Source organism: Melospiza georgiana, chromosome 3 (genome assembly GCF_028018845.1).
Source record: "Melospiza georgiana isolate bMelGeo1 chromosome 3, bMelGeo1.pri, whole genome shotgun sequence".
NCBI lineage: Eukaryota > Metazoa > Chordata > Aves > Passeriformes > Passerellidae > Melospiza > Melospiza georgiana.
This window is the reverse complement of record NC_080432.1, coordinates 39,785,275-39,809,156: the sequence shown is the minus strand read 5'-3', so window position 1 is coordinate 39,809,156 and position 23,882 is coordinate 39,785,275.

The window sequence follows — 23,882 nt, the reverse complement described above, 5'->3', positions numbered from 1 at the left end:
TTGTTTTCTGTTTTAATATACTTTTCTCATCACATTTAATATGAAAATCCAGCCTTGCTCACAGGAGCTAAGTAGTGTTAGAGGATTTGCAAGCAGTCAGTTGACTTTGGCACCTTAGTGTGTGTTCCAAAGTGGATATAGGTTAAAGCAGGGTGACCAAGTCTCAATTTAAAATGCCGTACCTGTTGTTATTCCAGAGGAGATTTTTCCTATTCAGTCTGGTCCAGTTTCATGCAATTTCTGAGTAATTATTTCTGATTACATATAGGAAAGCTGTTGAGAATCCTATATCCAAAAGTGACTTAACATCCAGACCTCTAAATAAATGACATGTTCACACTCAACACCCTCAATTAATGTATGATTAATTATTTAAATTTAATCACAATCTTCTAAGTCATCTACCTTTTCTTTTTTTTTTCAAAGTAGTACCTAGATTCTTTAAGTATTTAAACTCTGCAGTCAGAGAGGTTTAAAACTGATGGAAGAGCCAGAATTTTCTGCAGGAAACAAGTAATTTGATACTTTCAAAAGAGATTTGATGAAGATCAAACATTGAAAACCAAAGGAAAAAATGTCTTCTGCTAGAAGAGACCCTATTAAAAATAGGACTAAGAGGGTGATGGTCACAATGGTAAGGAGATATAAGTCTAAAAGCAAACATGGTGTGTGGAATGGGATTTGTTTTCATGCAAAGGCAGAATGGATAAACCTTCATGGATAGTCCTATGAATGTTAATTGGTCTATAAACCTTATTTTGAAAAATAAGCAATTTTTTTTAAAGCATGTAGATTTTTTGCCCTTATCACTGACATATTCAATGTATTTGTTCTTCCTTCTGTGCAAGTTTCTTAGATTTGCAGTGCATGAATCATTTGTGAGGTGCAGTATCCTTGCCCCTAAAGTATAAAGCAGGATCTATCTTAGAGATTTTGGTATCAGAGGAACCTACTGCAGACCTGAGACCACAGTAACTGTAGCTTCTAGATTTAAACAGGTCATGGTACTATTAGTGATGCAGTGACAAACTGCACTTACCAGAGAAGTTTTGGAAGTCCTTGCGCTGCAGTTCTAGCTGGAGGATTCCAGAAACCTCTGTTGACCAAGGAATTGAAGGAGTACATAGAAATTGTCTGTTCTAGCTAGAATTAGTACAGCCAAATAGCCAAAATCTCTGGAAATGCCTTTTCCCGGTATGGTGTTGTTCACTCTTGTAGTTTGAGAGGGAACGTGAAGTAATACTGTATTGTTAGTAGCCTAGTGACTGAGCTGGTATGCTTCCTCTCAAATTTTGCTTTGTTTTATTGAATGTGGGAAATCTTAACATGTTTTTTGACAGAAAAAATCTCTGAAAACCAAGAATGTGGGATATCTTTATTGTATACCTACCACAGAGAGTTGTCACTACTCTATACACTGCAGAGAGGATTTGAACTTTAAATCTCTTTAAAGATCAGGCTTTTTAGGAACCTGCACAGTGATATCTGCCTTGTTGGTTTATTTGTGTGTATTGCAGTTGTAAACCTAGTGGTACATACATAAAAATTCATGTAACTTAGTATGGTGTTGTTTACTAACTTCATCCAATATATATCACTTTAAAAAATCACTCATATTATGTTTAAATGCTAATAAAATGAAATCCCTTAGCAGTCAAAGGAATTAGCCCATATATGAGTAAAATACCAAGGCAGGTCTTGTTATTTTTATGAAACTCTGAATAATATAAGTATCCAATTGATAAAATTTTATTAAAGCTGACAGCCCTTAAGTGATCTAAGTGGTAAATATTGAAATGAAGTTTCAACAACACTGCAGTATCAAGGGAGGCCTAAGGCAGTAATAAGGATTAAACAATGATTTAATGTTGTTCCTTGGGGGTAGGGATTGTTGTTTTAATGGAGAGCAAAAGCTCACTTCCTTCTAAATAATTAAACTGTGATTTGAGAAATTGATCTAAGGTAGTTGTAGTGGTTTGTTAAGTCCGAAAGAGATAAATGAAGGCAAAGTGTCCTGGGGCAAGGGGAAGTCAGGGGAGAGTAGTGAAGAGATAGTTTTGCAGGATAGATTCATGACAAGTGTCCCTCGGGAAGGGGAAAGCTGGCAATGAGCATATTTTATCTTTTATTTGTAATGTAAACAGACTTGTGCTGCCTGAGGGTGGGTAATAGCTAATGAGCAGGGGGTTTCCGTGGGGTGCAGATTTTATTAGCACAGCTTATAAAAAATGGAGCTAAATTAAAAATGCAATGTCTTCTAGATAATCCGATAATCAGCGGTGCTACAGGGAGCACCTCCACCTAAGCAGAGCGAGTGTATTTGCATATGCGTGTAACATTTCCAAACATTTTGTTCAGCAGTTTCTGCAAGCTGAATGGCTTTCTCATCTTCACAGCAGAAAACAGATTTCACATAATAGGGCTGAGTATTTTGGGCTATCTTAGGAATGTAGAAATGAAGGAATTTTGTAATGTGTTTCAAATCTGTCGTTTGTGTATAACCAGTGGGAGACTTGGCCAGAGACCTTCTCATCATATATGCCTCTTGGGTGATGATTACAAATGAGATGACAGCTAGGATGGTGGTAGAGAAGGGACAGAAGGGGAAAAAGGGAGAGAGAAAACTCTACCTAATTAGATAATTGCTAGAGGTAATTTCCTAGGGATTAATATGATACTCAACCCTGAATTGTTCTAGACAACTGATGCAGAGCTTCCAAAACTGTGTGGGATGTTTTCCAACCATCCCTCTCAGTCTGTATGCACATAACACTTTAGAAACACAAATACATTGTGTTAGCATCCTAGAAAACATTGAAATTCCCTCTCCTTACTGGAAAAGACTTCTATGTTCAATCCAGGCCTTCAGGTATAGATGCAATTGGGCAGGGTATGTCAGAATAATGTATTTAGGCACATAGAAGGAGGAACAAGTTAATCCTCAAGGGCCCTGAGAACACGTGCCACTGTCAAAGTCTTGTGACTACCACTGCCAATGCCTCAATTTTTCTCAGCACCCAAGGCAAAGCTTGGAAGCCAAGCTGAGTACAGAACATGAATGTCAAAAATCTTCTAGAACTTCAGTATTAAGATATCTATAATTTTCAGTTGTAAGAAAGGATATTCCAAACACTTGTGAATATCAGGGGCTTTGGGACTTACTGAGTAAGGTCTGCTGAAACAGGAAGAATTAATTAGAAATGTCCCTGCATATCTCACTCCAGACTGGAAGATCTGGGGCTAGTTGTGTTAGAGCTGAGCTTGCACAGTCAGAAACATGTCTTTGACCCACCTGCTCCTCTCTGTGCAATAAACTGAAGAATTGGAAGTGAAGTCAAACCATACAAGCAGTTAAGTGTGCATAAAAAAATTTTTCCAAGCATGTTTTAAGTTGTTCTATTTTGTATACACATTACTATAATTAGAGGGAAGCTTCAGGACCACCTGGTGTACAATCGACTTCATTGTTCCCAGCTCCTCAGGCTAGGAGAGAGAAGAGGTTGTACCACGATCAAACAATGCTTGTTGTTATTTATTGATGGCTCTCCGTAAGTGCCAGGCAGGTTGCAAGTTCTAGTGTACATAATTCCTTAGAGCACACCCCTTGATGCACTGCGGGCTGTGAGGCTGTGCTCCAGCTGCCTCAGTTTGGGTGCTTACCAATTGTTCTGATGATTGGAATCCATCATGTGTCTGTACTGACCCTCTGTCAGGAGGAAAGAAAATAGGATAGGATAGGAATGAAGATAGGATATGATGTTTTGGTACATTCATTTGTCAGATTGGATTTGGTTTTGCATGTGTACGTGTTGCTTTTTATTTCTGTTGGAGATCACAAGGCAGAAGAAATGTCTTGCACTTTGAGCCAGAAGATGGTAGAACTAAGTCAGTAAATAGGTTTATCTTTCCCATGGGAGTTCATTCCATTGGCTCAACCCATCACTAAGAAGACTGCTGTCTCCTGAGGAGGCAAACTCTGCCTTATGGAGACCTCCATTGTAAGACAGAAGGGATGCACACCTGAGGTTTTTAGGAAATCCTTTGAGGAGATGAAGGGGAAATCCCAAACACAGTTCAAGGTCTGTGGAAGGCCAGGGCAGGGAGCTGGGATAGGGCTGACATGCCCTGTAGCTGATCTTAGTGAGGAGGTGTCATCATAGCATCAATGAGTTTGGAAGGCACCAATGGAGAATGTCTAGTGCAGTGTCCCTGCTCAGAGAAGTGACCTGTTGAGACCATGTATTTTAGTGCATCAGCTGGAGTAGGTATCTGGTCCATCCTTGAGGGAAGGATGGTGTAGTTCAATGGCATTTATCACCTGCTAGGATAAATTAACATGTTAATGATAAAAGCACGACTTCTTTGTTATTACATTTTGCTAGTATGTGAAATACCAGAGTATTTCTAAGGCATGGGACTAACTAAAATAAAGTACTTTGAACTAGCTTCCTCTGCCCCCCATGGGTGAACACCTGTGACCAGATATTCACCAATGAGCTTATCCTAATCCTTGGGATTGTCAGTAGTAGTGAATGGTAATAGTGCTTGAATAGTAACCAAGACATAGTGGCTTGCTGTCTTGTAAGCTTGTGTTGTCAGTTCAGCTGATTTTGAACAGGTAGAATTGGTCAAAAATCAATAAATAAGGCAATTTACAATTAAAAAACTATATTGTGATCCTCTAGAGAGCCAAGACATCCATCTATTTCAGTTGACCAGAACTGTGCTGGGATTAAATTTAGAAGTGTGTCTAAGGTGAGGCCTGAGATATCTTCTCTATGAAGACAATATTTTACATTTGATCTTCTGTAAGAATGCAATTCAAAATTTTGGATATCACAAAATGGCATTCCACAATGTTTATTGAGGGAGAATATTGCTTTTAGATTATCAGGTGGTGCACATCAGTAATAGAAACATAGATTTTGGCTGATTATTTGCTTACCAGGGTTTCGGTAGAGAGTTCCATTCCCGCCTTTGCCTTATGCTTCCTGAAGAACTATCATGCAAGTCACACATCTTTCCAGACTTCCATTTGCCACATCTGCACCAGTAGTGCAGTTTCTTACTGCTTTTTTAAGCTGACTACTTTGTTTAGATGATCTTCAGTGCAGCAAGTGCCCTGTTCTCTGCATCTGCAATGGAGCCAGACTGAGACCTTGGAAAGGAATGTGAAGAGTTTTGTCACTGTTGGCTGAGAACACATTTTTGCCATGGTCAGATTTCTTACAGCAGTTTATTTTTGTGGCAAAAATTGCTATGTTTTGACTTAAATATAGCAAAATCTTCAACATGATGAAATGGTAGAAAATGTCACAGTTCATCATGCTACAAAGTATAAACAATCATCAAACAGGTGAAAAATACATTAAAGAAGAATAAAACTTCAAACAGGTTTTAAGTAGTTCACTTTTATGTTTTAATAGCTCTTTAGGAGCCTATAAATAAAAAGTCAATTGGATTTCAGACTTGTTTCCATAGTTATATTACACACAGGGAGTATTCAATAAAACAAATCTTTTATTTAGTTCCTGACAGGTAATTAAAATGTGCCTCTGCATTTTCTTGTCTGTTTCTGTAGGAACTAATATCAAAGATTTCTAGAGTTTACAAGTATTCACAAATATATTGCAACTTAATTTTATCTTTTGGTCTGAAAACCTGGTGCTAACTGGAAGTCTTTAGTTAGTGGAAAGTTTGAATCCTGTTTGGCATTCTAAGCCTAACATTTCTTTTTTACTATAAAAATTTACTCGCAGCTTCAAAGATCCTGAGTCCTGTTTGCACATTTTTCAAAGTAATAGAGGTTGGGCAAAGCCAAATATGTAGAAAAACAGCTACTAGAACCAGAAAAAATTTGGAGAAAAAAAAGGGAAAAAAAAAGATTGTTAACATTCCTGAAAATGTTTGGGGGGTGGGGCGAAGGTGCTCACGAGGGTTAAAGTACTATGAATTTTTTTTAATTCTTAGTTGTCAATTAAATTGCTTTTATTTCAAGTGTCTGAGATTTTTCTAGGGACTGTTTCATAAGGGACCATTCAGTTCTGCAGTCTCTTCAATACATATACTTTTAGAAGTTTTAGAAGACAGCAACTGAGAATATAAAAAAAAAAAAAAGGCAAGAGAAAGACTTGTCTTAATTGCTGACATGCTACCTGGATCAGTATGGCTAAATCAGAAACTTTCATTCTTTGTGGTTTTACAGGATTGTATATGGTGGCACCATGGGATTGGATTTCACAGCTGGGGATCATATAAAGAATAAGCTGCATTTTACCAGACTTACTTTTTTTTCTTCTTCTTCTTTTTCTGTATATCACTGTAGTCTCTTGCCCCTGTAATATTTTAGTACCCACTATGGAATATGGTGACCAGTAGATCTACCAGGATCTGTATTAAAATGCTGAAATCACTCACACAGAAAATTACCTCTGTGCTATTCTTTGAGTATCTCCGAGACATGGAGGAAAATTGCTTTGGGAAAGGCTTTATCAATTAAAATAATTAATAACTAAGTTAATAACAATGATTGGCCATGGTCTGCCATGTGGTAACTTTGTGATGTATTTCTCACACCTGCCTTGTCCTTTTGGCTACAATTGCTTGACTGCATGGATAACCAAATACCTTGCTCTTTTTGGATGCCAAGCATTGGTTGCCTACATTTATCTAAAACCATTGTAACTTTTCTTGGATCAGGCATACTTAAGGAGATACACAAATCTTCATGTGTGTTGGGTGGCTCTTCCTGTTAGTACCACTTACATAAGGCTGTGCTATATCCCGCAGTTCTGGTCCAGCTTGGTGCTATTGGGGGATGTTTGCCGGATAAAGCAGAGTTGGGAAAAATAGAGTTTCCTAACACAGTATGGGAATGCTGTATGAACAGGCTTTTGCCTTCCAGATGGCCATGTCTAAATGGAGGCAGCAGTATCCAAAGGGGGAGGATATCAACTTCTCAAGGGTCTCCAGCTTGGGCTGTTGGCTGTTGCGGGTCTGTTGAGTAACGTGACGAGCTATAGCGATCACTTTACACGCAAATGCATCTCAGTCCCTTGCTGGGGCTTGACATCAGGCAAGAGGCTTATGTTTTATGAGTATTAAAATGTCATAGTTTAAGTACTAACTTGTACAATTTCTGCTATAACTCCCCCACACTCGCTTCTTCTTTTATGTTAGAGTTAGAAGAATGGTTACAATCTTTATTGTCTCCTAAAAATGAGCTTGGAGATGTTATTATAGAAGTGGGGTAATCTCAACAGAATGATAAGATTTGCAGTATTACTGATGGGTTCAGCTAAGCCAATAAAATTCTAGAAAAAAGGCCTAAGCTTCAGGAATTTGCAGGGATTTATGAGTTCTTGGCACAATTGGGAGTAACTGTTTCCATGAATGGCCATTTTATCAAAAACAAAAAATTAGAGTTATGTAGCACAAAATGTTTGCTACAGTGGAAAAAGTCTTACTTTCTGGATTACTCTTGGCTCTATCTGTTGTCAAAGCTAATCACACTGAGCAGTTCATCTGTTTATTACCATAATATTGTATTTACAGCATGCATAAATACAGCTCTTTTCGTATTAAGCCTGATAGCTGCTTTAAACCTGTCTTTTATCTATCACTCTTACATTTCTAACCCACTTATTGCATTTGCAGATTCTGCAACAAATTTATGTGTTTTATAAACCTAACAGAATGCCTCGTGTACTGATTGATGGAAAATCAGTTGCTCAGTTGCCAGGCAATGATTGATTTTCCAACACAGCTGCTCCAGCTGTGCTACAGATGCTATTTTTTCTCAGATATCATAAATGGTGTTGTAAGCTATTGAATATGATCCTTAATTGTAAGGATCTCTGAAAAATCAGTCATTTCAGTACTAAATGGCCATTTGGTCATTATCTTCAGCTATGTTTTGTGGTTTTGTCTAGTAAACCTGAAATTAGCTGTGCTGCTTGGGGGTTGCTTTGGTCTGTTTTGCAAGAAGCTGGTTTGAGATCTGTGACATAAGTAAATGCTTGTCACTAAAAATTATAGTTCATTACAAAATACTGTAGCCAATAGCATGTGCTGATGACAGCAAGCCTTTTTCCTGGAATGCATTTCAGATTCCAGTATTTTATTTCAAACCTTGCTCAGCTGTGTATGACTAATAAATAATAGAGGAAAGAAAAACTCAACAGAAAATTTGAAGACCTTCTTTTGATCTGGGGAAGCAGACTTTGGTTGCTCAGCATTCTTTTAGATGACCTTCATAATCTAGTTGTAGGCTGTGATTTGGGTCTGCTATCCATTTCCACAGCAGCATAAAATATTAATGTCAAGCAATATCAATAATTCATACTCTTATGGCATCAGGGATATCAATGAGGGAACATTTAGATTTGCTAAAATTAAAAGTGCAATTCTGCTTAAGGTACAAGTGCAACCTTAAGGCTTTTAATGCTCATTATGAGAGAGGAAATTAAGCCAAGTTTCACGTTTCATGGAAAGAGGAGCTGTAGTTTGTAGGTGTCCTGTCATTTGTACATTAGCCTCCTATTCACAACAGGGTAATGTGTCTCCTTGCAAATAGACATGTTGGCAGACTGGGTTCTTTTCCCTACTTTCCTCAAGAAAAGCACTTCTCGGTGCTTTCTCCCTGGTATGAAATCTGATTCTTCTTAAAAAGCCAGTTGCTGATATTGACAGCGTGGCTGGTTGCAAAACAGAGAGAACTGAAGCATGGTCTGGCTTCTACACCTGGTTTTGCCACTGCCTTGTGGGCAAATCTCTTTGGTGTTCTGCATTTAATTAAAAGTTTCTCAGAGGTGCTGTTCAGTGTGTAGTCCCAAGAGCCTCTGATTTCAGTGGGTCAAAGCATGGAAACAATGTCAGTAGGAATCTAAAATGCAATTCATTCCATCTCCAGCTTCTAGAACATGATATTTTCCTTGGGGTTTTCTCTTTAAAAAGTAATTTGATGCCTACTTTGTCTAGTCTTGTCTTCTAATAAATATATGTCTAAATGGTATAAAATGATAGATGACTTAATAGTCTGGTAGACTTCCATGCAATAACTTTTGGAATAGTCATTTATACTTGCCTTCTGTGTTAAGGTAATATCCTCATGCACACTCATTTCTTCAAAGCTGATATTCTTCCAAAACAGCAATAAAAAGCCTCCCCAATTTTTACTTGTAACTGATACCTTTCAATGTCTACAATTGATACCTAAAATGTCTACTAGAGACATTTTAGGATAAATTTACGCTTTCCTAATGTAAGCTTTCTTTTTCTACTGCCTTCTCCTTCAAGAGAAAAGGGTCACGTCTACTTTTCCTTTGGTAGCTTGCTCAGCTTTTCATCATCTTGCAATTTTAGATGCAACTATAGGAGGAGTCCCAAACCAAATTCCCAGTGGAATTGCTAGTTTTTACTTAAGCAAGAATGTTCTTCTAACTTAAATATTTCCATTTCCGTATAGCTGGTACAGAGGGGCTCTGTCATTTTAGGTTTCTGTTGCCATTAAGTAGGCTGCAAGCTGTACTCACTGCACAGAAATTAGAAAAGATGGTTTACAGTTGCAGTTGTGTGATGATATCTGGGCAAACACTGAAAATAAAGATGAGCTGTGGCCTGGGTGGTCCTCATGTAAGTTTGTGCATGCTCATGTCAGGCATTTAACAGGAAGATTCACATTTTAAATTCAGGTTTGTTTCAGAAACATAGGTAAGCTGTAGGATAAGGCTATGAGCAGATGGCTTTGGCAGTTGTGTGTGAACAAACAGCCTGGTTCTTCTGGTGTGGAGGAGAACCCAGACAGAGGGGATGGCAGCACTTCCATTTAGTATTTAGTATTGATGTTGCAAGGCAATAAGGTAAAGTGAGATCCTTTCCATTGCTGCCTGTCCTGTTGGTACATGAAAGAAATTGCAAACAGCAGATGAGGATATCTCAGGGGTACTTTGATCTCTTCAGTGAATGCTGTGGATTGGCTTTGGTTACTTAGGGAAAAGGAGGTTTTTAAAACAAGAACTTTGTTTTCCTGAGGTTGTGATTCATTTTTGCCCCCACTGTTACACTTCCCTGAACCTCTCTGTATTTTGCTGTGAGTGAGGACTTGGAGAACTGACTCTTAGGTTGTTTTGGTTTGCTGTTGATAGAAGTGCTGCTCTTGCTTTTTGGAGGAGGTTGCAAAGAGCTGTTTCCTGACAATAGAAGTAGTTTTCACTGTGATCTCCTGATCCACAGGCACGTGTGAGAGACAGGTCATCCTACAACTTGACTTCAACTTCCATACCAAGTCTGGAATTTTATTATGCCAATGTCTGGTATAATTCTACTTTCAATGGAACTCTATCAGCCTTTGGCTCTGGGTTACATGTGGCATCCTTAATACTTCTGAGATATGACTCATCTTCTTTTAAAATTTTATGTATTACAACATTCTTGGAATTTTTTTGTAATCTTTTTATATTCTTTGCTATCTGTTTCCAGCTGCCAAGTAATGAGGCTATCATAATGGTAAGGATATCCCAGTACAGCTTTCCTATAAACTGTGGAAAGGAAGCTATTGCTATTCCTCCTGAATGCTGCTTACTAGACCAAGCCTTGCTTTGATACCTTGCTTGGCTATGTAAGTCATTACTCAGTACTCTGTCCTCAGCTTAGAACTTTTCCAAATTGCCATCCTCCTTTTCTTGATCATATATAATGCATCTAGTTCCTTACCCTGAGTTATATTATTAAAAAGACTGTGTTTTCCCCCATTTCTTTAGACAATTCAGATCACATTGTGTGAAAGACCTACAACTACCCTCATTTACCACCACAGAAACTTTGTGTTGAACTTTTTAAGCATCAAAGTGATTCTGAAAATAAATGTCCCATACCTCATGAAAGAACTTAAACTTCATCTGTGTTCCTTTTATTTAAAAAAGGGTTTCACTTTCTTCTTTTAAATTAAACTGCAAATTACAGACATGTCAGTGTTCTCCCTTTTTACCCGCACCAGACTAAGCAGAGGATTCAAGCTACCTCCAGCTCCCACCCCCCTCCTACTCCTTTTGGGATTTGTGACATTGGAGATATGTGGTGACTGCTGAGGAAATTGCCCTAAGTGATATTGGAGTAATTCCCCTTCATTTTAGTAATAAAGGTTGCATATGTTTTATGAGAATAGCACCCCTGCAGTACAGGGAGCTACTGTGATCCATCACTTTAAATCAAGAAATCATTTGACACGTTTATTTCCTGAACAGGAAGTGTTCTGTCAGATCAGCTGGAAACCCTGAAATTTGTACATGTTAAGATGAAAGTCAAAATAGCAGATGCTGTTATTTTACTGGTCTGGTTCCGTTTTCCTAGGAAGGCCACTCTACCATTGGGATGCTGAAGAAGTATCTATTTCTTCCTTTGAGAATGTATATGTCTGAAGAAATTTATTAAAATAGGCATAGGGATTGCAGTTAGTAATTTTTAGAGGACTGCTTATCTGATCATTATGTGGTAAAATCTGATCCAAAATAGAAATATACTTCAAATGTGTCATATATAAAAGTGGTCTTGTCAGAAAAAAAAAGAAGTGAGAAAATTTCCCATGTTATTTTAATGAGATAGTTATAAAGTCTATTTTGAAAATTTAATGCAGATTGTAGTTGACTCATAACTGTATACTCAGCAAGACCAAAACTGGACACTTTGAAAAGCCCTGGTAAGCAGGGAGATGGCAAAGATGGCCAATTGCACTTATCTGGAAGGCATCCATTGCTCAAGAACTTTTCTGTTTAGATTGTGGGCATCAAAGGGGCTTCCAGCCTGACTGTTAGTTGTGTATGTGTAAGAACTGACTGGGTATTCTCAGGTCAGTCAACTGCAGCTTAAACATTACTGATATAAAACCCATGCTGGAGATGTGTGAGCCTTGCATGCCAGCTGTGTTTTTATTGGCCGTCTGCAACTTCAAAGGCTTTCCTGCTCTAAAGCCCAGGCAGGTACCCTGGGCTGCCCTCAGACCTGCCTTTCTTGGCTTATTGATTCTCAACATGGCTTTACCTACAAGCCAAGCTATTTGTTTTCAGAGAGCAATATCCTGAAAATATGTTCTTATTAAGCTGCTTAAAATTTTAAAAAAATTTATGTCATTAATAAATACGTGTTGCTGTTTTCCCCCCTCTTTGACTTCTGTTATTTCACCTGTCAGAGAGATCTGTGTAAGTAACAGATGCCTGAAGTATTTTGACAGGGTGTTTGTTTCTGTTTCCAGCATAAAACTCATGTGATGACAAGCAGACAGTAAAAGAGATTTGCCCCAAATGTGCTAGAGCCCCGCTTTTCCTCTTCCCTCTCCCAGCTGAAAATTAGCTTTACTGTTATTACTTTGGCACGTGCCTTGCTTAAAAAAAAATCCCCTCCCTGGCTAGGTGAAGGGGATCCTGGTCTTCCCTCTTTTTGAACAGGTGTTCTTTGGCAAGATTCTTTGTGTGGTCAGGAGGAAATGTTAGTGTCTCTAGGAGTATTGTTGAGTGTATGAAGTCTGCCAGTCATCTTGAACACACAACTGTCAAATCTCCTGAACAGCTGAGAAGAAAGCCCTGAAATATCTGTAATGCTCCTTAAAGTCAAGTACAGTAGGTATGTCTTGAAATGGATTTGAAAAGTTCATCTTCAGTTTTCTGTTAGTATCAAAAGCAAAGATATTGAAGCATAACAGTGCCTAAATTTGCCCTAGCTTGTTTTTGGTGTCAGATACTCAATAGAATGACTCAGTTATTTCAGACAATGGCACTGAATTTTAGTACTTAAGTTATCTGATAATTAGATAAATCTAATATTCTGCTGGTATGGTTTGTGAAGTAAGCCAGGTTGATTACCATGTAAGAGGAACTCACTGATTTTTAAGTTTTCATTTATAAATATGTGTCTTTTATCTTTAGAGTCTTTGCCTGCAGTACCAACATTTCAGTGAATCTCTCTATGGTCAGCAGTACCTCACAATCAGGCTTTATAAATTCAGTCATACCTGTCTGTGTATCTGCAGCACTTTGGAGCCTTGTAACTTGTTCATACCATACAGTGGAACAGCGTTTAAAGATGTTCCAAAGAACATCTCTCATCAGGAACCAGATGGAAAATTGTCCCACGTGTCTCAATTGAATAATCCATCCATTTTCATGCAGAAAGATGGCTGTTGTCATATGGTATTAGTCCCAGCATTTTCCTTACAGTACTGTGGATGTGCCCATTTGGGCAGGTGATATCTGAAACATTCCACTGAATAGTTCTGCCCCTCAGACTACAACTCTCTGTACTAAGGCCTGTCCCTTTTTACACCAAAGCAGCAGCTAGTCACATGGGGTCCTGAGCTGGGGTGAGGGCTTTGGATACTCTTATAAAATGGGGTAGTAAAGATCTGGTTGTTGAAACTGAAAAATACATTAAGCATCCAACTGAATTTCCTCATTGTTCCTTATTCTTACTAATAAAAGCTTGGCAAAGGAGCAGTGTATCTGCTTTTCTGAAGTTTTTGTCCTAAAGTCTGGGGATTAAAGTATAAGCAATGAAAGTTTGTATGAGTACAAAGAACATCTTTGCTCCATGTTTTCAGATGAACTGTCCCCTGCCTGATTAAGTGTCAGGACTGTAGCTGGACTGCAAGATGCTGAAATTCATTTCTGCCCCAATATGTTTAATGTTCATTTTCAGGCATAAGCCTGCAGATAAAATCAGTTCAAAATCTGTAAGTCAACATGGCAGAGAGATTTCAGGGCAGCCTACCTGTCTGGACATTAGTGGAGGAAAAGCCCTTTGAAGTCACAGACGGCCAATAAAAATGCAGCTGGCATTCAAATCTTAAACGACTCCAGCACTGAGCTTTTACCTTGCTGGTGCTTCAGTGAAGGCTGAAAATTTTCAGAAAGTGCCTTTGGACACTGGTCCACACTAAGCTTGTGTACCCTGCAGTATGACCAAACTTCATCACCCGTGTTTTCTTGCCAATAAAAACAATTTGTGGAAAGCCCTGTGCTGCTGTTTGCCCAGGGACAAGCATGGCAATATCCTGCATGTCCTGCATGGTTTCCTCTCTGCAGGACAGGACACCAGATGGAGAGCTCCAGAAGATCTGTTTGTGCCAAGGCTGGGCAGTCACCCAGGAAGGGAAGAGTGAAATTCCTGCTGATATCTCAGGAGTGGGGTCAAGCATTTCACAGGCTGATACAAGTGAGTATTTTGGAGTCACAGAACCTTAGAATAATTTAGGTTGCAAAGGACCTCAAAGATCACAAAGTCCAGCCATTAACCCAGCACTGCTAAGTCCACCCCTGAACAGTGTTCCTAGGTGCCACATCTACACAGCTTTTGTTTTTCTTTCCCATTTGTAAATTTGCTGACCTTTCCCCTTCTGCAGGGTGGCTTTGTGGAGGCTGCTTGGCACAAAAAGTCAGGAGGGAGCTCAGCTCCACTTCCCTTGGCCTGCAGGGGGAACTGGAAGAGCTGGTATGCTCTGTCTCTGTTTTGACCCTTTGGTGGATACAAATTCTTTCCAGAGCCTTGTACAGCTTCTATCAAAACAATACAGGGGTTTCTGAGCTTTCTGGCACAACTGGAATGCAAAGATGGATGAATTAAGTTGGTATGGCTGGCTGTCAAACAAAATTCAGAATAGTCCCCCAGCTTTCTGAGTTGTCCATGTTTATTGGTTCTTGAAAGAGACAGAATTAAGACAGACACAAGAACTTTAGTAATTTTGCCTCTCTATTTGATAGTATGTAATGTGTCTTTTCCTAATCCTGGATGGACTTTAAATACTGTGTTTCTGTCTTACAAAGATATTTCAGGAAATCCCAAGTAGCCTTCTTTTTCCTGTGGAGGTTTAAGGGTGGAAGATGGGGGCATTGGGCAAGAGTGGGGACATGAAGCTGTTCTTTTGTTGTAACAGGATCATGGGATGGAAATGGTTGACAACCGCTGCAACTGGATTTTACAGGGAAATTCGAATTATCACACTGGAAAAACCCCAGTTTTGCATTTATAAGTCCTGAAATAGCATGTCATGAGTGTAAGCACTGAGCATTGCCTGTGCTCGGCCTTAGGTTAAGCTAATTTGGAGGAATGATAGATAGAATTTTATTGCTGACATTTGGTTTATTTGGGATTTTTTTTTTTTATGACAGCTGTTAGCAGCTGCTTCATGGTTTGGAGGGTTAGAAGCAGCCTGAGCAGAGCTAGACCTGTGAGCAGAGTTCAGGTACAGCAGGAGTCAAAGATGGACGAGGCTGTGCCATTTTCTCTCTGAGGAGCCCCATATGTGGGTGAGTGAGCAGTGCAGTCAGTTTAGTTGAGCAACCCTGCCCATGCCAGGGGGTTTGGAATGAGATGATTTCTGAGATCCCTTGCAACACAAACCATTCTAAGACTTCCAGATAATTTATGCTTTTATCCAACTAAAGAACACATAATAAAAAAAAAAGCACTCCTTAAAAATGTTTGCAGATGTTCTCCTCTGGCTTTTTTTCTTTCCAATTACAAACTTCCTGTGTTTCCCATGTAGTTCAGAGTTCTTTCTTTGAGAAAGAAAGTACATTTGAAATGTTTTAGCTACTTCTGCACCTCACAAATAAGATCAGCTTCAGCCCAAAAACCCCAAACAGTTCTGGTGGGGAAAATCTCTCCACACTGTGTTAAAACCTCACCTGATGGTATTCTAGTTTTGAGTAGTCTGAAGAAATTATAGAAGAAAGATTGAGCATTGCTAATTAGAAATGGTATGTTTTGCTAGCCTGGTAAAACCTTGCTATTCTAAATAAATGCATCAAACATTGGATTAGGAGTGTAGAAAAGCATACATGTTCAAATCTTAAACACATCATAATTTTAAGTGTCCGCAAGTGTTTAAAAAGTGTTGGTAGGAATGAGCGCATTTATCCATTCACTAGTTAAATATCATAACCTGTTTCTTTTCTAAACACATGCACAAGGGAACAGAACACATTTGAGATGTTAAACACATTGACATGTTTACAATGTGTTGCAGGAGAGTGTTTAACTTCTTGCACTCCAAAGCTAAACACTTTGGAATTAGAGGGTTTGCTAATTCTGCTTTTATTCAATGTGACTATCGCTTACTGACACTTATTGGATAAAGTTTGAATGGATTCAGAGGAGATTAAAAAAGTTAATTGAGAGGGAGGAGAGTTTTGGCTATAAGATAAAAAGATGTGAATTAATAGTTTGCAGTGTTGTGTGGTTCATGCATACGTCCCAGTGAGCAAATAATTAAAAAAAAAAAAATTCACCTGAGATTTATTAACTGTCCTATATCTGGTTCATATAAATACTAGGACTGATCATTAGTTCAAATTAGAGGTAAAATTAGAATTCATTTACAAGGTGCATTAAAAATAAACCTTAAAAAATAAAGTCAAGTCTTAAGTAAAACACTATCTCATTGGCCTCCCAGATCACAAAACTAACCGTAGGATTCCTGGGTCACTAGAGTTGCCACAACAGTACTGTGAGGGCAGGGTGGGGAAGGGGACACTGCTAACCTCTTCAGGTAGCATCTTAAAGTACACTGTTCTGACCTGTTTTTCTGTTTTGTTGACCCAGATGTGAGGCTTTATGTTGTTTAACTTCCAGTTACTGTGGAATCAAAGAGAGGTGAATCTGATTTGCATGGAAGTTGCTGGGGGACACCAGATGAAGCCCTTTAGGTGATGAAGATGCACTCTGCCCTTCCTGATGTGAGCTTCCTGGAGCTCAGTGTGATGCTGGGCAGGAGCAGATGCTACAGATTGGTGACTTGTCAGACATCACATACAGGCCAGGGGGTTCAGTAACACTGCAGGGCATGGCACGGTTACCTGCACTGACTCCAGGTGTGAAATGAACTAAAAAAAACCTGAGTGAAAGCATGGAATTGTTTAAAGTCATCAGAAATGGGACCTCTCCAGAAATGTAGAGTGTAGCTGAAGCAGCTTAAACAGCACTTTGCTGGAGCTTTAGGAAACAGGTGCCCTGGTGAGGGAAGGCAATTAGAAGATAACCTTACTGCTGACATCCTTTCTCACCCTCTTCATGGATTTAATGCAACTTGGGCAGGGAAGGCTAACTACTGCTCTGTGTAGCACACATTTGGGAAGTGCTGCATTCCACAGGACCCCTCCTCCCAATTGGAATGATGTATTTCAAATGGAGATTATGAAAATGAAAGTGAAAAATCCATGTAACTGATCTAAGGTTAAGAGCTACATTTGGGAAGCTAAGGCTACATTTAAGCTGATGATGGATGCTCTCACATGAGGGGTCCATCCAGCTGGAATGCCTGGTTTTCTTCCTATGGATGTAGTGTGTATTCTTGGTAAGACACAAGGTAACTCATGGTCTAATAGAAAGAGTCAGGATTATAAAGGATATCTGGGGTTAAAAGCTGGATTCAAAGGCAACAGAAAACAATGGATATCAGAATAAGCATAGCATGGTGAGTGGTTGATGACAAAATACTTAAAATTCCAAAGGTGCTTTTCATAGGAGCAGCAAGCAGTATTGCAGCAAGAAAAGGACTTGCATCTGAGAGTAAATGAACATTTTAAATTCTGAGTTGGATACGGGTGCATGAGGTAATACCACACTTGTGTAAGACCAGAAAAAAGCAGCATAACTTTTGGTTAAGAGGAAAGCTAATCTCACATGGCAGTCTTCAGAAAATGAAAACTAGAAGTAAATAATAACTTGGAAAACTGCAATTTTTAAAAAGAGAGGCAGGGAAACACATTAGTTACTGAAAGTGTGTCTAAGCTTTTGTATCATGGAGGGAATGCCATCAGTGCAATGGTCAGGAATACAATTTTCTCTAATAAAATTGGAGACTAGGTGTGTATGAATCACAATAAAAAAAATAAAGAATTGGTCAAAATGCTCATGTAGCTGATGCTTGCACATGCAAATTTCTGTCACTTCTCTTCTTCATGGAAAAGTGGAGGCTCTTTTGAGCCACACAGGTATTATTGCACACTGCATAATAAATCAGTGAGAGCTTTTGTGTTACAGAAGACTTGTACTAAATTATTCACATGTATATATGTGAGTATCTGCCACTTCTAGTTCAACTTCAAGTTAAATTAGGACTGATATTGCACCTGCAGAGGATAGGACTTAGAGCCTGAAGGTAAGAATTTTTTTACACTAAATGTATAGCAAAAAACAAATTAAGGTAATTTAAGGATTGGGAAACCTCAGAGAAAGGCCAAAAATGCTTTTTACTGGCCTCAAATAAGAGTCACTGAGGAAGTCATTGAGGCCTATCTTTGGTGTTAGAAATACAAACCAAGTGGAGTGGCCTGTGTTGACGGGGTAGGAAAAACTGGCTCCTGAAGCAAAGTAGGTGGTTTTGTTTGCCTTGGCTAAGAGAAGCTACATGTGTTCTAGAATATAACTCTGATGTGATGGCTTTACTACTGGCTGTACCTGAGCTGTGTGCTTTGATTGCATTTTCATTACATACAGAAGGTATAACACGACCTGGCTGATCCCTAAAGCGCAACCAGCGCTCCACATTATCATGGACCAGCCTCCAGACTGGTACAAGCAAGTGCTAGCACAATGGAGCTCCTACTGAAAAGGATTCCAGGGTCAGACTCTGGCAGAGCAGAAGGGCAGAATGGTGCTAGTGAAGGATGGGACTGCCTCCACAGACATAGGACAGTGGCTTTCCCTGACATGAAGCATCAGAAGCAAGTGATGGTGCCACCAGATGTTTGCCAGATGTATGGAGAGTCAATGTGACAAAGCAAAAACTAGTGATCCAAGACCCCTGAATCAACATGTCTCTTTTGAACACAGATCCCCGCTAATGTTCACTGCCCCACCATAGTGACAGTAGGCAGTGGTGTCGCTTTCAGTTGACACATTCAGCAGCAGGGAATAAGCAAACACACTTCCTAGCACCAAGAAGGAGAAAAGCAAGGACAAGCGGAAAATGATGAGGCAGCCTGACCCAGGCAGTTGATGCACACCAATGTTTCAAGGAGGATGGTGTACATGTTGTTTGGGTGCGTTGTGTGTGTTTGCCCTGTGACCAACAACAGGAATTCAATCATGGGATGGAAAAAGCCTTTTTCAGACTCCTGGGCTCACACTTTTTACTGAGCAGCTACATGTTTATGTTTTGGGGAAAGCAGTGAAAACAAAACCTTGCACTTACCTGGCACAGCCTGCTATTGCTTCTTGCAACTTGCGACTTTCAGATGCTCATTCTGTTTTCTCCTTCTCTGAGAACTCTTTCTGCAGAAGGCAGATTACGAGGGATTCATATTTGGTGAGCCTTGGGCCTCTGAGTTCTAGGGCAATTCAATATTTAATTACAGCATCCTTTGGTTAGTGGCAGTGCCCAGCTAGCCCTACACTCTCTGGAGACAGTCTGGTCTGAATATTTGCTTACTCCAGAGAAGGACTGGAACAGTGTTGGTTCAGGCTTCATCTATTTGTCCTGCAAGAGGATTTGCGAGAGGATGCTGAAACCTGTCCCTGGGTAGTTAGCAGCTGGCAGTCACTGTGACGTGCTGCCAAAGGTTTTGGTATTACCAGAAAACCTGCATTTTTTCTTCATGCTCTTTTCAGGTATTTCTGCTGGCACAGAATTGATAACAGGTGCAAATCAATGTAAAGAAGCATATGGGAAATTTTTGGTTCAGTGGAAGATTTTCTAGTATGAAATGTGTCAGTGACACTGCTAATTAAGATGTTACTTTCATCTCCTGCACTGTTTGCCTGTATAATGAGTTTAAAGGAAACTTTAGCATCTAAGCATATGGGCATAAGTTTGGGAAGCAAAAGGTTATGTGTAGCAATACAGAACAATGTGGATGATGTTTAAAGCCAATGGGGATGACAGACTTGCTAGTAGTCAGCAGGATTCATTTCCAAGGAAGCAAAGGAGCTGTGATATTTTTTTCTTTGCCTCAGCAAAATTAAAGTAGTAGAAATGCATTACGAGAATTATTAACTTCCTGAGTTTCATGATTTTCCTGAACCTGCATGTGATCTTTCTATGGAGAAGGGCATTTGTGTGAGTGAAGAAGGGAATGGAAAGGAGTAAGACAACTCGAAGTGAATTCCTTACAGTTATGTGAGGAGTCAGCCAAAAGATTGTATTTCCCTCAAGACCATAAGGCTAGATCTACAGGGAGTCATAAGACAGGTCCCATTTTTCTAATTTTCCATTTTATAAATCTGAGTTATTACCAGTTACTATCTATTCCTCTTTACCATAATTTGTTTTCTATATATTCTTACTTATTTACCTCTGATTTACTGCTGACTTGATGGTAAGGTTTGGGGTCTTTTTGGTTGAAGCTGTTCCCTCTCTGAAATGAATCATGGCTCTTAGGACTCTTAGTAAGCTCTGCTAAAGCAGTCTCAAGTTCCTTTAGTCATGGATTTAAATGGAACTGCGACTGGACTCATCTGTGGCTCTCTCTGTTAGCCCTCATGATTGTTGTGTTTCTGAGCACAGGAGTGGCTCAGAAATTTCCAATCATTGCCCATTCACAAGGGATGAGAGAGAAGTAGAAAAGGACAAAGCAGGATATGAAGGGGAGACATAGGAAACCTGAGCTCACTTCCTTGCTCTGCATCAGGCATCCTATGATGTGTGGGCAAGTAACATTTTCCCTCTCTTTCTTCCTTCCTGCAGGATGGCACTGCTGCCTTGCCTCCAGAGGAGCACTGGGAGAATAAACTTTAACCAGCTATGAAACACTTTGAAGACACTCTGGTGGAGAACAGGTAAACAAAACATCTACAGGAGACGTTTCTATGCTTTTTGTGTTTCTGTGCACAAAACCAAAAGTCCTTTGACCCTGGGGGCTGTGCATGGAGGCAACAGATGAGAGTTTGATTTCTCCTTCATTCTGTGGTCTCTGCAGGCACCTTGTCTTTGGAGGCTGTCTTTTGAGGCTGGTTACCATTTTCCCCTGAAAGTTTCTGACTTGTGTCTTCATGACGTCTGCAAGCTGTTTGCTTTTCCCCTCCCTGTATAGTTTTGTGCTCCATTTCTGTTTTCCTAAAGCCACCTTTTTCAGGCTCTTTATTTTCTTCATGTCTCTGGCATAATTGTTTTCACCCAGCTGCTGATCATCTCCCATGTGTTGCTTTTGAAGGGGACAGAGCATCATGCACCACTTATGTGCTGGCTGCCACTTGCTGCCTGGAGAAACAGCTCTGCTGCAGTTCTGGGGCTGTTCCACAGCAAAGCTGTCCCTGGTGTGAGATGCTGCCTCTCCTGACTCAAGGATGTGCACACAGGCACTGCTTCCAGAGCTGTACACAAGCCAAGAGTTGGCCATGTTGGCTCTCTGTGCCAGAGACACTCCATGTTAGCAGCATCTTCTCCACTGGTAGAGTGTGATGGACTGGTCTTGGGCCAGAAAAACTTTCTGGTGTATCAGGGAGAAGGCTTAAGTTGAGGTGAGTTCATAGCTCCCACTTACTGTGCAGCTCCCCAGTATGTCTCAGCACAGCTGTGGCTGTGCATCACAGCCCTGGGCAGATGAAGGCTGGTTATGAAACCCCAGAGCACTAGAGGCTAGATAGCCACCTTCACTTTTGTCACCTCCTTAATCACTTTCTACCCATACACATTACGCGGGCATTTTTTAGCTTTAAACCATTTATGGTCCTCTCTGGACTAAGTGCCTTTCCACTCCATTTATGTCACAGCAGGACACTTCATAATCTCAAGTTACATATTTTTCTCTGCTCCACCAGTGGCATGGGTGTCATTTACACTCATCCAGCAATTTACAGCCATTCTCTTGTTGGCATGAGTTCAGCTCTCAGCTAATCAGTGCATGGGATTCAAGCACAATTCCAAAGAGTTTGCATGGATCTAATGAAGGCAGTCATTATTTCAGTAGCCTGTTACTGTGAATGTAATGTCCTGTATCATATAAGAAAATGAATGATGTCTTTTAACAGAGACTAAAAGACATAAATTTTATACAAAATACTCACAACATAAATTCTTTTTGAACTGCTCATTTCACTCTTACACAACCTCGGGTAACTTGACCTTCTTAATTGCTGTATTTACAGTAGAAATTTGACACTGGACTGATTGCAAATGTATTTCTAATGGATTTTCCCCAGAGATATTTAAGCAAAATCTGGTGAGAACCTTTTCATTGCTTTTTGTATTACTTGTAAAAATGCTCTTCTAAGTAGCAGTCAATTTTAACAAAATATTGTTTGCCTTTCCTTTTGTTTCCTTGCTGGACTTAGTGGTTTTGGAATTTATTGTAATAATAATGGTATAAGCAGCTTGTTCAGGAGATTCCTCTAAATTTTGAAAAAGTGATTCATAGTAAATGGGGCCTTCAACTCAATGCCTTTAAGGTGACAGTCAATCAGTGTACATAAGTAAGTAAAATAAAATTGACTAAACAATGGAGCGAGCTGCAGGTGAGGGATTGCAACATTAGGGCATTATCCTGTCCCCTTTGCGGATAGAGGGCGGAGTTTGTCCCCATCAACCTGAGTGAAAAGTCTTCTGCTGGGAGCTCTGGGGGAGCCCTGTGGTGTGACACTGAAGGATGTCAAAAACATAGAGGCAGAGGAGGGTGGATGTTGGTACCAGCAGCAGGAACCCACTTGGGTAGACTCAAGCTGTTATACACCAAACCTGCGTGGGGCCAAATCCTGCTCTCAGCTTGCCTTGTAAAACCAGAAAATTTACCATTTTCCCCATAAAATTCCCATAGGCTTACACAAACAATGTAGCCATGTTGCTGAGACCAGAGTTTGGCTCCAGTGCTAGAAGTAAAGAGCTCATACTGAACTTTAATTGTTTTAGCTGCTGTTGCTACAGCTTCCAAAGAGGTTAAAAGAAAGAGTGAAAATTACAAAATTATATAAAACACAAAATATATCTATCTATGAATAGGAATGTATTTTTATGTATGATTTTTTTTTCCAGAATGTTTTACTGATATGTGTTACTATATTAATTTATTATTTTATTTATTTAATATTTACTAAATTATTTATTCTTTTTACTGATATGTGTTACTATATTAATTTATTCTTTCTTATGTGTCCTGGAAATACCCACAACCCCTTTTTGTTTAAAATCCTATTAGATGTCTAATCCTCCTGGTTTTTTAATCTCAGTCCACATCATTCATGTCAATCCCAAAGAAGTCTTAACTGATACAATGTTGTGAGGTCAAACATTGTGAGAACTTGAAACAACTAAAAATCATTAAATTTGGAAACATTAAACTCTAAAAAATGGTATTGTGACCAATGTGGTTATTAAAATATTTGAAAGTAAATATTTAAGCAACTTTGCTTGCTCTGATATTAAGATTAATTAATATTCTTAATTTTACAATTTAAAGCTGAATAAAATGTAACATGCATTTCTTGAAATAAATATATTTTTTCTTCAGTGCAATTCAGGGAAGTATGTTCTATGAAACATTTATACACTATGTCACCTTTCAGTGTTTCTGCAGAAGAAATGGTTATTTAACATTGAGCATAATCACACATTGATCATAAGATAAATGTCTTCCATCAAATGGGACCATCCTGTAATGAAACCTTGTTCAAAATTTTCAAGACAGCTAGAGGGATTCCTCTTACAGGATCCTGGAATGAAGCCCACAGCTCAAGTCTATGTATGAATGATATTTCCCTAACTTCCAATTTTCTAAAAATTGTTCAAATGTAAGAGCCCAACCCTAAAAAGTGTGAAGTGTTTGCTGGAAATTTGCAAAACATCTCCAATCCAATCTGGTTCAGCTGCCCATAAGCTCAGCCTGGATACAGGAACAGGGTACTGTGCAATAGATGCTATTTCAATAACAAAAGCCTGTTGTGGGAAAACTGTACTACTTCTT